Below are 17,645 nucleotides of genomic sequence, written 5' to 3' on the forward strand. Positions count from 1 at the left end.
GAAGAAAATGCCTGTATAGATCGACCACAAGGAAAAAAACCTTGGGACGAGAAGTCCCCGCGCAACTTTCCCTTCTTCCCTCCACCTCGGGCCATAAGGAAGCATGGTGAACTCTCCCCCTCCCCTACTCGCGGGGGTACGGTACACATGACTCGTGGGTCTGCGCAGGTTGTTTTGCTCGTGGTTCCAATATAGGACCTTCAAAAGCGGGCCAAACCTGAATCAGATCCGCGAGCAGTTTGGGCATCGGGGTAATGGTTGCGGTCGTAAACTTGGGAACATTACGACAGTGAGTGAGTCCTAACTCAAGGTTATCCCCCCCCCCCCTCCTCCTCGAAGCCAATGCGTCGCTATTTTTCCACAGAAGATTTGAATCTGAAACCTGCGAAGATTGACATAACAGCTACTGAAGGGAGCCACGAAAGCTCAATTGATCATGATAATTAGAGACAGTGGCGTAGTGGCCGCCCGGCAATGCAGGGTGTGGCGAGGTGTAGAACCAGCCCCGCAATATTCTTTCTCTCTCTCTGCTTCTGAAATTTTATATAGCTTAGAAATTCAACAGGAAGTGTCGCTTATGAAATAATTTAATTTACAAGACAGAAATCTGGTTTCCAGTAACATATGATACGACATCTTCGATAATAAGCAGGGGCGTTCTGGTTCGGCCAGAGGGGCCCGGCTAACTTAACATATGTGTACCCTCCGAAATGCAGAATTAACTTCCTTGCTCGCAGGTGGACATCTATAGGAAAAATCCCATATCTCATAACTAGACCTCGGATTTTTAGATGCTAAAAATCCTGAAATAGGTCCTAAAAATCTTAAGTTAGGCTCGAAAAATCCTAAGATAGGTTCGAAAAACCCTAAAATAGGTTCTAAAAATCCTGAAATAGGTCCTAAAAATCTTAAGTTAGACTCGAAAAATCCTGAAGTAGGTTAAAAAAAACTTAAAATAGTTCAAAATTTCTGAATACTGCTGATTAGGTATAGTCACCGGCAATGAAAATGAGACACATATATCCTGAAATATGCACTATCTTGCATAACGTTATGTGTGTTGCCTAACCCTACGGCGATGGCAGAACTCAACATTGGAAATTTGCTATCAAATTCCACTCATCGCCGTATAGTTTAGGCACCAATCTGTTTTCATGTTATCCACAGTAAAACTCCGCAATTTTGTCTGTGAGGATCATCTTATATTCTTAAAATCTTACAAAAAAAATATAGTGAGTGGTGCAAACTTCAATGCTGAAATGTTCGTTTGCAAGGCGTGAATGCCACAAAGCATGGAAGTGACGCGAAAGTGAGCAAGACCACACAGATCAGACCACTTTGTATTGCACAGGTAACAGTGGAACCTAAAATAGGTTCTAACAAGCAAAATAGGTTTTTAGGCACTAAAAAACTTTTGTTGCGTTTTTTAACGAAACGCTGACATAACTTATTATTTCTTGCATTAATCCAGTATAGAAAGATCCAGTTACTCAACCAGTCGTTGCTTTGTTGCTGCACAATATAAAGAATTAAATTTGATAAATCATGAACTTTTATCACTAATTTTAATTTTATGTGTGGTATTTAAATGTAACTTCACATCAAATATTTTCAAGATGGCTCTAAGCCTTTTTATATTCAAATAAGAGCTGAAAAAAACTCTAAAATAGTTTACACCTGTTCCATGTTACTTCAAAGTGGTCCCAAAACTCAGTTTGATGTGGAGTCGAATTATCCCTTTGCCCTAAGGGTTCACAGCGTATGGGTTAAATGTTACCATTATTTGGGGGCATTTTGTGAAGTTCATTTTTCTTCCATATTGAAATTCTGTGGACATTTCCTTCTTTCCAGTGTGTTTTTATTTTATGATCTACAGTGCTCGAAGTGGATACTCCTATAGCTGGTATGCTTGGTCGAGGAGGATTGGATTGATTTGGTGTTTTAAGTCCACTTTATGCACAGTAAGGCTAATCGGGACTGGACCTACAGTTTAAAGTGGGATCCGAACCACTTGTGCCTCCACCGGGTATCGAAACCGGGACCCCTTGATTACAAGGCGACGACGCTACCACTGCGCCATCGGGGAGGCCTCTTGGTCGAGGAGGGTCTTTGTGTAGATCAGCATGGAGACAATGAAGAAGTGGGGGATGCTTATGCAAATTATCCTAGCAGGAGGGGATGGTTAATGGAAATGTACATAACTGGGGGAAAAGCACCCCTCTGCACTCCTTCTCCACACCCACAACTCCAGCACTGACGATCTATTATTAATATAAAAAGGTCTTGTTTCATGAAATATATCGAAAAGAAATGCTATTGTTGAAATTATTATTAATAATGTCCACTATTATTAAAATTGAAATCCTTTTCGGAATTCAGTCTTTCCGATCGACTTTGATTGAGTGACGAATTTTCAGTGAATGAAGTCCCAGCACCGCCCTATTACCCGTCTTTCAAAGCTGGAGTCCTCCATATTTCCGTCTACTAGATTCCAATTGAACTTGTGATGCTGGGTTAACACTGGAAATCTAGAGGTCCAGTTCAACCCCCAAAACAGAAATGAGCACATTGTTGAATACATTAGTTACTATTAGTATTAGAAGGCTAATGTGAGGGGATTACTTTATATCATACATTTTAGTCCGATGAGAAGGTCCGGAAAAATGCACATAGATACCTCAAAAATTTTTAGATCCAATTTGTGCAATTGAAAACAATATTGATTTATTAGTGCGCAATTAATTTCCCTGGACGCCATGGCATTCTCTCTTTTACAACTTTTTTTTAGATCATTCGTGCCCAATAGCTGGCTCCCGCCGCCCCTCTGAACTTGATTAAAAAAAGAATAGCAGATAATGCGAGCGAAACAAGCAATAAAATTTTACAAAATGAATTTTTATTTGCATAAAATTTGAAATCGAAGGGGTAATTGCTCGCATTAGCCCCTGTCCCCCCTGTAGTTGAGTCACTGTATAATGCAGACATACAGGGTGCTCGGAAATTCCCCTTACAAACTCCTAGGGCTAGTAGAGGGGACTGAGTAGACAATATTTGGAATAGGAACCCATGTCCGGAAACGTACCGTTTCCGTGCTACAACCATGACAATGTGTCGGATGTGCCTGTGTTGGTATGCAACCGGGTAGGCAGTATATGACGTCAGAAGATCACCTGATGACCTAAAGTGTAATCATTTATTACAACCATGTCAAATGAGGTGTTACGTAAGGTACGGAAGTGAATGACGTGTGACTCAGTCCATAATACAAACAAATTTATTTGGTAACAATGCCAAGGGAACAAAAAAGAAACTTACTATTCATTAATCAACACCTGTGTCGACAGTGGAACGCAACAATTTGTAGACGTCATTGTCTACATTGTCATGGTTGTAGCACAGAAACGGTACGTTTCCGGACCTGGGTTCCTATTCCAAATATTGTCTACTCAGTCCCCTCTACTAGCCCTAGGAGTTTGTAAGGGGAATTTCCGAGCACCCTGTATTTAAGCAATATATGTTTACTTTGGATACTTTAGGCTCACTGCCATTGTTAGTCAACCTTAATCTGCACAGTTGCTCGACTAACCTTGTGTTAATGCGAATACCACGCACCCTTCCCCCTTCCATCCAAACCGATTCTAAAGGCATAAGAGATAATGTTTTACTTCAACCCTATCACCGCGATCACCCACAGGTAGGTAGAAAACCTATACATAATAACCAAAACTAAAAATCAATAACAAGTCAATCAAACGATAGTTTAAAGTGGGATCCGAACCACTATGTGCCTCCACCAGGTATCGAACCCGGGACTCCTTGATTGCAAGGCGAAAACTTATTCACGGCGCAATCGAGAAGGGCAGTTATAAATATCTGATACATAAAAAATATCAAATAAATTCCCTTATATGTATTAAATACTAATGTATTTTTACATGTTTAGTAATTTACTTTTATATTTAATAACATTATAAATATTAATCATATAGGCTCTTTCTTGTCAGTTGCTTGGTAGAAAATTTGAAAAGTTTCATGCACATACATAATATATATGTATAGTTTGTGTATGTCTGTGTAGACCACAATCTTCTTCCCCCCCCCCCAAAAAAAAATCAATCTTCAATGATTTCGCGCCCTGGTAGGGTATGTAGCTGCCTGGCAAAGTCCTCATTCCGTAAATTCACGAACTGCATGAAATCAGAAAAAGACATATATTCCCCCCTCGTTTTGAGAAAACCTGTTTCACAACCCACCCCTGTCCTTTCTGTGGTGAAGGACACTCCAGTGGGACAATGAATCTCCCCCCCTATTTACTGCGAGCAGCAAAAGAAGACGGCCGCGCCATCTACTGGCCACCGATGGAAATGCAATTTCAAAGCGCAGCGAGGTTTAAATGTGGGGTAATCCTCTACTCCTTAACTCCTCTATGCTTATTCTTACTGCTGTGACGTGGTGTTTTTAAACACTAAAAAAAACATGTTTAAAACACATTGTTTTAAACGTTTAAAACATTTGTAAAAAAACAGAGTCGTGTGTTTTAAACGTTTAAAACAAAGTGTTTTAAACATGCCAATCCTGCTTGGATCCATATTTTGATCCGAGCAGCGGATTCATCCCTTTCAAAAGTGTACGGAAAGTCAGTTTGGTAAGTACTTTCTCCTGTAAAATTGAAGAAATACGTCTCGGGCATACTAAAATTTTATTTTACCAATAATTAGGCTTTCCTCGTCTGACGTCAGAACACAATGTAGCAAGATTGTTGTGAAAAGGCAGACCCAAGTGTGCTGGTAACACTGATTTGAAAATGGAGGAAGAAGAAGGATATTTTGAAGGTTGCGGAAGGGAAGGGCCTATTCGAAGTATATTCTTATGTGAATTCCACCCAATTGCTGGACCCAAAATAACATGTCAGGTAATCCAATAAAGTATCTATTAATGTAAACAAGAAAATATGAATTATAGTGTCGTGAATTTCAGTAAAGGGTCTGAATGGTCATTGATATTTAAAGTTAACCAATTGTCCAACAGTTTAAAATAAATAAACAAACATTTCTGATTCGTATCACCCTCGCTATGGGGAAAATTACAGGCAAATGACGACTCTACAACTTAATTAATTCTGGGTTCGATCTAGATATGTATGTGATATTCCGATTGTTGAACCCCCCGCAATTCCAACCTTACTATTATTGATAATGAATATAAGGTAAAAATTTACTATAGTTCAAACACCTATAATTTCTTCGTTTCGTCAATTTTTCACATTCGTGCTTACCTATCTGCTTCGCGGAACATTCCTTAACAGGTATTGACGTTTTTTTGATCAAAGTAATTGCAATTTTACACATTACGAGTACTTATTTCTCGTAGCCTTTTTGCTTGCCTCAGACACAATATGGCGCGTACACCTTCCTACATAATCGCGCGTCGTGCTTGTCTTTTGTCGATTTTCATTCGTTATGCAGTGTTTCAACCTTTGGAACCAAAGAAATACCCGTAAACAAAGCTCATTCGCATTTTTTTATGAAGGAAGTTGTAATGTTTCGTGGCGCTATCCGTGAATGGTTTTTGGGGCTGTCCGTCCCGGAATCGGTGGGAAATTTAAAGTAAAAAATTGTTTTCGTTTCAAATTTTTGAGTCCAAATTTCCCACCGATTCTGGGTTCCACCCCTGGGGTAATTGACCTACCGCCCCCAACTGCGGCCCCGCCTCCACTCTTGCTACCCGGCTTTCTCTATAGAGTCCCTGTTAAAGGCATGTTAGAAATTGGCTGGAGTCACCTGCCCCCAAATGAGCCTCAAACTTTTAAATTTGAAGAAATCCGGATAATTATCCGATAAGGCCGAACACCTCTCACTCATTTATTTTGTTAATTTTAGCATTGATACTTACCTATTCTGCATTGTGGAAGATTCTTTAAGGTGAGGTTATGCCTTTTTCCATAAAATAGTGTCAACTTTTCATAGTATGAGTCACTATTTATCTGCTTGGGCAATAGACAATATGGCGTGCACTCGTCATGGATCATCGTGCGTAGTGCTTGTGTTTTGTCGATTTGGAGTGGGTATGCAGTTTTTCAACCTTCTTAACCAAAAAATACATACTTTCGTGTTCATTATGTCATCAGAAACCATTGACGGATAGCCCCAAAAAAACAATCACAATAGCCCCATGAACCATTGACGGATAGCCTCAAAAACCATTTCCGGCAAGGTTAGGTTAGGTAAGCATAGTTAAAAAAAATTCTCGTAAAAAAAGAGGCACGTTTCGAAACATTGGCGAGACCGCGTGACTTTCGACACTCGCGCCATCTGCACGTACATAATGGAAGCAACGGCATAATGTTACAGAAAATGCAAGTTCCTTCCGTAACAAGTGATTATTTCTTGTTCTGCAGCATTCTATGGTGAAGTTTTCAGTTTCCGCGAAAGAAAATACCTCCAAGAACTTCGACAATGCTACAGAAACTGATTTCAGTAAGTAATTTCTCCTGTAAATTTGAGGAAATCCGTTCAGGCAATATCGGATATTTACTGAAATCCGTTTGCAGGATCCGGATAACTTACCTGAATTTCAACACCATTTCCACGACACGTCATGTTTCTAACTATCGTTGCAAACACAGACAGTTCGAAACACTGGATACCCAATGAACATGAACTCGTCATGGATCATCGTGCGTAGTGCTTGTGTTCTGTCGATTTGGAGTGGGTATGCAGTTTTTCAACCTTCTTAACCATCACGACGCGTGATGATGTACGAAGGTGTACGCGCCAAAGGCTATTCTTCGTCGGATCATGAATTTCCACTATGATACATCACACAAAACACCTTCTCGATGTTAGACAATGCTACAGGAACTTATTACGGTAAGTAGTTTCTTCTGTAAAAATGAAGAAATCTGTTTGAACTTTAGTAAATTAGTACCGAATGTAATTCTAAGACGACTGTATTCACACACCGGAGCTTAGAGATTTCTTACTATGTTCTTTGTGCAGTATATATAGGCATGCGCAGACTATTTTATTTTGGGGTGCATTAAGGGGAGTTTGAATTGCCTATCTGGATAATGTTAACCTAATTGTTGCAACGGCCCAAGTTCCTTTTGTTTTATTGCGATTTCATCATGCTACAAATGCAATTTTAACATGGTTCGATTTTGATTTACTTATGTAAACACATACTGCGGAGTTTTAGCGATACGATTTTGTTCAATGTATGCTTTTGTAGTTAGGTTAGGCAGGCCAAGTTTGGTTCTCTTAGCATTAAAATAAAGTTCCTAATAGCATTCTACTAAGGTTTCGATTTACTTCTACATTAATTCCCAGTAGTCTATGATACTTACACTCGTCAATGGAAAATGCATTGTCCATAGTATTTTTTTCAAAATCCAAACAGTGCTCATTACTTGAAGGAAGGTTCAAATTTCGTGTGAGAATGATTGCTAAAATTCTATTCTTCCTGCTAGGAGAATTTGGAGAAAAAATCATAAAACAATTGGAACCATTTCCGCAACATCAATTTGCAACCACTCATGCAATTGGGGGTGGGGGGGGGTCTCCCGGTAGAGTACATGTATGCCCCTTTGTGCATTTTACCTTGTGTTCCAAATGGAACCACTAAATGGTTCCAGTCAAGATGAGAGAGCATGGTGGAATGCTCATTGTGCCATGCCGACAATACAAGTTCTGTGCACGTGGCAGTTGTCGTTCTGGAAGGCGGGAGCATTCATGTGATGTGCATCATAAAGATGTATGGTAAAGGCCAACACATGATCATCCAGAATGGCAAGGTATCCATTCTGGTTAACGGTCTCAACCATCTGTATGATAGGGCCCAGTTCATGATATGGAGAACAGCTCCAAACCATCAGAGAACCTCTTCCAGCTTGCACTGCACCTGAAACACAATCTGGATGAAAATCCTCATGCGACCTATAGTGCACTCGTCACCTCACATCTTTAGAGTACAAACAAAAACACAATTCATCGAATCGTATTACATGCTTCCAGTCCTCCAGGGTGAAGTGTTGATGCCCACTGAAGATGTGCTGCTTTGTGAACCACTGTTAGATTGGGTCCAGACGGGGCACTCAGCTCCATATGTCAATCTTATGCAGTTCTCTTCTCAGTGTCCTTTACAACTGATTGGGAGTGACCCTCATTGACAGTTTGGAGTAGTTCATGGTGACTTTGAAACCGACGCTACAAGTTGCCAAAAACTGTGCATTTTTTTGGCCACAGTTACAATTCTGGTTTGAGGTTTCGTGCAAGGTATACCACTCCTTGTACAGCCTCTGAACTGTCCGCCCTGACACACCTATAGGTTAGAAGGTTTAAGCTGACACAGATGGCACGAAATCATAGATTTCCTTCTTGCTAGCTAACTTTCTCGGCATCACTTTCCATTGGCAGACGTCTTGGAGACAGCACGTGCTTTGTCCTCTGCCTACGAGGAGTCTCCGTTTCCTTCGTGTGGGGAATCTGTCCTTTCTTGCCACATTGTCTATGACAATGACACATGGTTTTTCAATTCTGTACACTCCTATATGATTCTTCTCTTGCAACCAGCCATTCGTTTACTGTCATGTTGTGGGTTATGGACTGTTGCTGCCATGTACTGGCCATTCGGTTTAGCTTGAGCTCTGGCCTTCAGATGCGCAGAAGCCTGTCGCTCAGCCAGATGATGCAAGAGTTCCACTGAGGTCAGAGTTGCTAACTACCTTAACAATTACCTATATCCATAATCTGACTTCAGAGCTTATTGGTAGGAGTGTTTTGGACTTGCTGGTGTCTGGATTTAGTTTTTTTTTAAGCGACAGTTCGAGAAGGTGATAGTTCAAGGAAAAGAATGACAGAGGATTGATTATTTGTGTCGGTGAAACCTCTCGGCAAAAGAAGCATTCTCCCCCTTCTCCTATTCCTCTCCGGGGGAAGAGGGCAGATCGTGTTACCAAGAGGAAGGTATTTGTTGAACTGTGTTGCTTAGGGTGTTTTTATTCAACGGAAGCTGAGGTGAAAACTGGAAAGAAGATTGGAGGATGCAAGTGATTCACAGTCAGAGTAGAGAAATTATCTCAACGTGCATAAGTTTATGAAGAAAGAAGCTGACCGTGATCTTGCATTGAATGTTAAGCAAGTGCAAGAGTATGTTTCCGATGCTACTGGTGTTTCAGTAAGTACTTTGAAATCCTTCTTAAACGAAAATGATCACACACAGTAACTGGGAAGGGATTCGTAATGCCTAACAAAACACGCAGAAGAAAGAAATTGAAAGTGATGTGGATGAATTTGACATGTGTTATTCGTAAAACAATTAACGAATTTCACAATCATGAAGGGGAGCGCGTCCTATTTTAGATTTGAAAGTATTTTGTTTTAATGAGACAACAGCATATAGCCTTTGCCAGTTTCATGTCTAGTAGAATTGTAACTTCCGCGAATTGCAACACTGCTCTTATGAGTCACGTGACGTCTTCCGCAGGCGACAAACATTTCCCTCTTTGCGCATGCCAGAGCTCAGGCTAAACCGAATGTCCTGTAGGTCACGTGTGTGGTGTGAAGGGATTTTGTAGTTAGGTTAGGTGAGTCAGGTTTAGGGGTTCTTAGTATTCAAATAACATCTCTAAATGCTTTCGAGGGTAGGGTAGGACAGGTTTAGGGCTTTTATCATTACAATCATATCCCTAAATGCTTTCAACATCTTATCATGTTCGTGCTGGTCTCAAATACAACACTGCTTAAGTTCTGATTGTTTAATTCCGATTTCATCATGGTAAAGAGGCCTTTTTGTCATGGTTCGATATCTATTTATGTAGACAGACCTGTGAAAACACGTTTCAGTGATTCCTTATAGCATGTTTGCTTGAGAATGGTTTTTCACTTCCGTATACTCCTAACTGGTTCTTCTCTTGCAACCAGCTATTCATTTACTGTCATCTTGGTTATGGACTGCTGCTGCCATCTAGGTCATGTGTGTGGTGCAAAGGGGTTTCATAGTTAGGTTATGAGAATCAGGTTTATGGCAAATAACATCTCTAAATGATTTTGTGGTTAGGTTAGCCAGGCCTGGTTTAGGGCTCTTAACATTACAATAAATTCCCTAAATTATTTCAACATCTCATCATGTTGGTGCTGGTCTCAGGCATGAAACCCTTCGAGCCTCATCCCAGCAGTAGTCTGTGTAATGCCTTGTTGATGGGAGGCAGATATATTTGCATACTGTACCTTTTACATCATATTTTCACTTATAAATGGGAATTTTTGGAACTACAAACAGTGTTGATTACTGTCAGTATGCTTGAAATTTGTCCCGCACAGTGTAAGGCAGCATGCTTTGTGCTCTTGTCTACAGGGTGTGTGCAGGCTCAAATCTCCTGGGGGAAGCCTGACAACTTTTCTCCTGAGATTTCAGCCTGTGTATGGGACCATTCACAGAAGGTTAGGTTAGGCAAACATAGTTAAAAAATGGTGTGGTTACGTTTTCGCTTAAATTGAAGCACATTTTAGCTTTTATTTTTATTGAGGAAGGAAAAAAAAAGATACGTGGAAGATAAAACAGAATTCTCTAAATCTGTTTACTTTGTTAGTGTTCTTTGCAGAACTATCTGACAGACAGAAGATTATTGCATGAAAAGATCTTGATGAGAAGTGATGGTACGTAAGGTTGAAATAGAGAAAACATCTACTTGTACTCTTGATTTTTTGGAAAGTGTGCCTTGAAAACCGGAACTTGAATTTTATCATGGTCCTAAAGTGGCCACCAGTGGCTGCTCGTGTTGAACCAAAGTGGAGGAGTGATAGGTCACAAATTTTCTCTACTAGTAATGTGAGATTAAATGACGAATTTCACATAACAGCCAACTTACCGAATATCATGGTTTTTACACATTTGCACCTATTATAATAATTTAATTTAAAGATAGAAGAAGAAATAGAATTCTAACAGATTTAGTCATAACAGAGAGGAAAATTCAGAAGAAGGGAAATTATTTTGTATACAGCTTGATAAGCATAATAACGAATACTTACGTGCATTGAACGTCAAAATTACTAGTAAAAATAACACAGCAAAAGTTTCCTGTCCAACATGAATTTTTTGAAATGTGCTAATCAAAACATGAATTTAAATCTACGTGATGTAGACATCATCAGTGTTATCCGAGTGTACTTCCACTAAACACACAGAAAAAATACAACGCATGTATACAACAACTTTGCAGGTAACAAGAATCTGTAGCCAACTTCCATGGCTATCATACCGCATTACAAAGTCAGAGGTCCCACGTTCGAATCTCGGCCTGGGTATGGGTGTTCCCTAGCATCAATTTCATTATATCATCACACATTCTCATCGTCATGATTAGCCAAAAGTATAAGAAAGCTACGCTAAATAACAAAATCAAAGAAGATAGTATTTTTCAATTACCGTTATATTATTTTGTCCTCATTGGAAATTACATTAATTATTGCTCCACGCTTATGTCATAAATGGAATATAGAATGATTTCTTTCAACAGTTGGTAATTTTCTGTCTTATGTTAATGTCCTTGCTTCTGGCAACTCTTCGTTGTTTACAGTTCTCCAGAGAGAGCAACCAGCTTCGGACGACGAAAACAGTCATCCTCCCATGCACAGCTCCCTTGCGTGTTTTCTCCCTGGCTGTCTCACCTCTTCCCCCACCCTGCCATGCCTAAGAATGGTTGCAGGGATGTAAAGTGGGAGGACAGCGTCCCGCCAGACTTCTCTCGCTGTAAAAGCTGTTTTGTATTCCCGCACAGTGGTGTGCACACTTCACAATTGTTGCGGGAGAATAAAAACAAAACTGACTAACCACTGATCTGTAAGCAATGAAATATATCCAATTCAATGTGAAAGTTGTAATATATAAATGTTAATGTAATGTCTGTTCACTTGTGGTTATACACAGCAGTGCGGCATTCATATCGTCCTCATGAGCGGCCGCCACTGGTGGCCGCCCTAAGAATGCTTCAGATGGCGGTCACTTAAAAATGTGGTTTCTCAAATTTCAATACTCCACATAATTTCCAATGTCTAAATTCTTTGTTGTCCTCCTATACAACATGCAAAATTCATTACAAATCATAACCATGAAAATTTACCTCTTCACATTAAAAAAAATTAAAAAAAATTGAGTATTTGTAACACATTTTTTTAAGCTGCTTTGGTAGTTGAACAGTTAAGTCTTCTCTCTAAAAGTGTAAGTGTTCATTTGTTCCCTTTCATCAATTTGATCTGATCTGCATTCATCCTGATCTTTACAATTATCCAGGAGCATCAGGAAAATACTCAAATTAAGAAAATAACCTTAAAGAATTTTTTTTACATATGTCTAACTCTTGTCTTGTTTCTAAACTCATGTAGGTCCCTGAGGACTATGTTTCTAAGGAAGTCTTTGATGCTGTTAGTGTGTACATTATTCCAAAACATCAACTTCAAAGGTGTGTTCTAACCGTGTAAGTATTTTTAATTGAAAACAAATAAATCCTTTTGATGCATGCACTTATTAGTGTGAAACTATGAATGTAAATCCTGTGGTTACATTCCAGTCTTCAATGGCATAATTGATATTATAAGAATTTATATTTCAGATCCCACTTTAAACTGTAGGTTCAGTCCCAATTAGCCATACTGTGCACAAAGTGGACTTAAAACACAAACTCAATCAATCATACAGGGCACCTGGTTGCCATGGCACTTGAAAATTTTCAGTCCTTTTTTTTTTTTTTTTTTTTTAATTTCAAGTTTGCGTATGGAGTTCTCTATTACTGTATTGTTTTTATAATGTTTGTGTGTTTACTGTATCGTGTATTTCTAAAACAGAATAATGAACATGCAATTATAAATTTTTGCACTGTTGCTAGCTGAATTTTAAATTCTGCAGCAATATGGTAGAGTCGACCATGTACAGTGGCATGCACAAGGGGGCCTGGTGGAGGTTATAACCAGGGTGCGAAATCATTGAAGACTGGTGGGGGGAGAAAGATCTTAATCTACAAATCCCCCTCCACACAAACATATTTACGATATACATATTTATGTTATTAAAAGTAAAAAAATACTAAATTAAAAATATATTTTTATTATTATTAATTACAAATAAAGAAATTAATTTGTTACTTTTATATATATAAGATATTGCAATATTGATATTGCGTATAAACTGCCAAACTAGTTCCTTTACTAACTGGGTAAAGATGTTAATAAATTATGAAATAGGCCTAGTTGAAGTGGTTTTCTTATGTGTAAGTTTTTATTGAGTTTTTGCTTTATGTTAATGAAAATCTATTAGATTTCATAGTTATTATTGTCTTGCATTCTTGTTTTACTTTTATTGTGCATATTGATATAGATATTGATTAGATCTCTTGAGAGAGAGAAGCATTGAACACTCACAACCACACTAATTTGTGTGTTTTTCGATATTATTCTTAGTAAAGTATACTTGAAATTAAAAGTAATTCCTGATTTTTTGTTTGTTTTAACAAAAACTCTCCCTCCCCCAGGAAATTTTTGAGGCTAAGATTGTTGGTGGAGTGCGAAAAACCCCCAGGATTTCGCACCCTGGTTATAACCCCCCCTTTGGCCCAGTATATTTTTTAAAAAAGAAAAAAGAACATCTAAGGCAGTGAAGAATGGCAAGATGAAGACTGACCACTAAAAAAAAAGTACATGTACCACTTTCGAAAATCCTGGTCATATATTTGAAGATATTGCAAAGTTATTCACGCTGTTACTGGTAGAGCCGTATTTAGGAAGGCCACTCTGGTGCAAGAATTCATTACTTTTAATCCAATCTTGTCTTTAATTAATGTTGTATGTTTTAAAGTCTCATTTCAAATTGTATAGCTTTATCTTAGTTGGATTCGTGGCTTTTTATGCCCATATTTGACTGGGCTAAATAGCTCTGAGCACTGACACCTGAATTATTTTTAGTGTTGTCTACCCCTGTATGTGACAGTAGATAAGATATGGTTGTTGCTTGTAATAAACAGACATTGTTATTCCTGAGGTTTTAGTTGAAAGATGAGATTTATCTGATGAATCAGATATTGAATGGTTTAATAATGTTGAAGACTTTATTGCAGTGATAAAATAAATGTGTAAATAAAGTTTCCCAAATATAATGAAAATTTTCAATAATATTTATTCCCTTGTATACCATATTTACTCATGTACAATGCACATTTTTCTACAAAATGTTTGTCCCCAAAAACTGTTCTGCATATTATGCATGGAATAATTCAGTCACCACGAAACCACACATGTTTTCACTATTCCGCTGCATATAACACGTATATATCAACAGGCACAAATACAAATTACCAGGTCGGATTTCTTTAGTAATATACAGGGAGGTTATTGCAGCATGCCACCGCAAGAGCTTCGGCCGCTTGCCGGCCCAGTCATGCAACAGGTGCCGGCAAATTGCGTAACAGATAGCCCGTTACACAAACCGCTTGTTTTGTAATGTTTCCACTTTTCACAATTATAGTTACAATTACAACTTAAATAAGCACGTACCTTGCCGCAAGGATGCTGGAAAAGGTGTCCTCTAAAATACAAATATTTCTGGCACTTTATTTCTGCCCATATCGCTTCTGACAGCAATGACTCATCCAACATAAAGGATTCAATTTTTCATTCTTGTCTTGCCTTCGAATAAACAAAACCGTGACTCTTATTTTGCAGATAACACAAGATTAATCCTTTTGAACACTAGAGTCAGTGGCGTGCCCAAGATTTTCGAGGGGGGAGGTTACGTATACATTATTATGCAAAACGAAAGCGCAGATAAACGAATTATTTAACAGTGTCACTTAATTTTAACGTGTGAATATTTTTGAAGTAAAGTAGCGATCATACACTGTGTGCGTTTTTCTTTCTGAGAGCGCCATTTGAAATAAGCACTTTTCCCCTTTTGCTACTATGGGATAAACTGAATATAAAAGGCTATAACTGCTCAACAACTGCATCTTTTTAAGAAATTTAAATTCTAAATGTAAGAATGAACAAAAAGCAACATTTTATGTAAATTCCGACAATTGTGAGTCCAGGGGGAAACGGGGGCCAAATCCCAAATTCTATTTTCCCCGTAATTACGCAAAATTTCTGAACGTCGTAATTTCCATATTTTTTTTTTCAAAGTTGCGGCAGGAGCATTACATATCCTCATAGAGTAGTCTTTTGTTGTACTTCCCTCAAAATTTGGTCCATCCAGTGTCTATAGAGCCGACGCTAGAAGCGAAATTCCTCAGATGTCGCAAGAGCGTCAGCGGCTTATCGGAGTAGTGGTAAGCCGCGAGAAGCCTCTCGATACTACGCGAATGCGACAGCTGTCTGCTACCAGTTGTTTAGACGTGTTCACTTCGGTTTGCGTTTATCAGTACTCGTGTTGTTTATACTGTGTTATTGAGTTGGTGTGCTAAAGTGCTAGTGCTTTATCGTGTTATTTGTTATTCATTCATTAGTTATGCCGCCAAACAAATATAGTCTTGAACAAAGAGTTTTTATGTACGATACTTACGTGAAAACGAACTCTTGCAGAAAAGTAGTCAGGCGATTCGCAAGAAAATTTCCTGGCAATCCTGTTCCGGACAGACATACTGTTTACAACCTCGTTAAAAGATTACGAGAGACAGGATCTCTTGAACCTAAGAAACGTGTTTCCAGACGACGTGTTCTTACGGAAGAAAAGCTAGACGAAATTGGTGAACGACTTGAACATACTCCAAAAAAATCCCTCCGTCGGCTTGCTCAGGAAACAGGCATTTCAAAATCCTCAGCACGAAATGCCACTAAATTACTTAGATTAAAACCCTACAAAATTACAGTGGTTCATGAATTGCAACCGCGCGATCACGCGACTAGAGTTCGATTCTGTAACTGGATGCTGGATAATATTGTTGCTGGCAGAGTAAATCCAGAATTAATCATATTTTCAGACGAAGCTTGGTTCGAATTGAATGGCCGAGTTATTTCACAAAACAATCGCTATTGGAGCGCAGAAAAACCTGACCTTGTGCATGAAGTTCCGCTCCATCCTGCAAAAATTGGTGTGTGGTGTGGTTTGAATGCGCACAGAATAATAGGGCCTATTTTTTATGAAGGTACTATCAATGGTGAAAGGTATCGAAGAGACATACTACAACCTTTTTTTGAACAATTAACGGACATTGAATGCCAGCAGTCATTTTTTCAGCAGGACTCTGCTACTGCTCACACTGCTTATGAATCACTTAATTTTATTGCCGAGATTTTTGAGGACAGAATTATCAGTACTGAGTTGTGGCCCTCTCGTAGCCCCGATCTTACTCCTTGTGATTATTATTTATGGGGAACATTAAAAAACAAAGTGTATCAGAATAACCCGCGTACAATAGAGGATTTAAAAGAAAATATAAGAAGAGAAATTGCCAGAATCACACCTGAGGAGCTTATGGATGTTCAGAGGAATTTCATACGCAGATGCCGGAAATGTATTGGTGTTGAAGGAGGTCATTTTCAACATCATTTATAACACAGAAGGTTAGTGATCATCATTATTATTAGTTTTAAATATAATTTTACACTTTCGGTTTGCTTTATGCGCCGCGATGCTGTCTTCCCTTTCTGTCAACCGAGGATAAATTAGAGATGTCTAAGAAAGATTAGATGTCTGAAATAAGGTTGTAATTGTAACTGTAATTGTGAAAAGTGGAAACATTACAAAACAAGCGGTTTCTGTTACGGACTATCTGTTACGCAATTTGGCGGCACCTGATGCATGACAAGGCCGGTAAGCGACCGACGCTCTCGCGGTGTCTAAGAAAGATTACATGTCAAAAATAAAGTGCCAGAAATATTTGTATTTTAGAGGACACCTTTTCCAGCATCCTTACGACAAGGTACGTGCTTATTTAAGTTGTAATTGTAACTATAATTGTGAAAAGTGGAAACATTACAAAACAAGCGGTTTGTGTAACGGGCTATCTGTTACGCAATTTGCCGGCACCTGTTGCGTGACTGGGCCGGCAAGCGGCCGAAGCTCTTGCGGTGGCATGCTGCAATAACCTCCCTGTATATATATAATTGAAATGGCCATTTCCCATGATTTTTCACTTTGTAATGGAACGTTTTGCAAAACTGAGAATTAGTTGGGTGAGAAATAATAGAAAATAAGTTCCTAAGTGCTGCAAATCCTTAACATAATTTTGATCTCGCGTCTGCTACAGAATGAACAAGATGGTTACACAAGTGAAAGCTTTTGGATGTTAAACACAGTGGAGGAAGAGGAGGGGGTGGCGTGGGTTGGTGACTCATTGAATACATAAGATGATATTCTCCTCTTGATCTGCATAGCAACAGCTTTACAACCTATAACTTAGAAAGCCATTTCTTGAACCTGAATTGTACTGTGCATTACATACTAGACATAATTGTTGCTTTTCCCCATCTAAAAATAGGGTGCACATTTACATGCATGTGCATTATTAATGGGTAAATATGGTAAATCATTTCAGGAGAGAAAGGAAACAATATTTAAAAGTAAATAGCTGTAAACTATTTCACTTACTACATTTGAGATGTTTTCCAAACTGTTGTTTTCTTACCCATATTGTCAAAGTTGGCATAGTGAAAACTTAT

General features: G+C 38.7%; 1 protein-coding gene across 2 annotated transcripts in view; it reads left to right on the forward strand.

The window, feature by feature from the left end:
- The first annotated feature begins 4,806 nt into the window (after positions 1–4,806).
- Positions 4,807–17,645, forward strand: part of LOC145984277 (GATOR1 complex protein NPRL2-like) — a 49,294-nt gene continuing 36,455 nt past the window's right edge. Inside the window, exons 1-2 of one of the 2 annotated variants that reach the window (XM_083117914.1) lie at positions 4,807–4,912; positions 12,384–12,460. The gene's annotated coding sequence lies outside the window, so the exon portion shown is untranslated. Of the gene's footprint in view, positions 4,913–12,383; positions 12,476–17,645 lie in introns of those variants that run through there. The other variant, XM_083117913.1, reaches the window with a different exon arrangement.

This window comes from Lepisma saccharinum, chromosome 2 (genome assembly GCF_977018435.1).
Source record: "Lepisma saccharinum chromosome 2, izLepSacc3.1, whole genome shotgun sequence".
NCBI lineage: Eukaryota > Metazoa > Arthropoda > Insecta > Zygentoma > Lepismatidae > Lepisma > Lepisma saccharinum.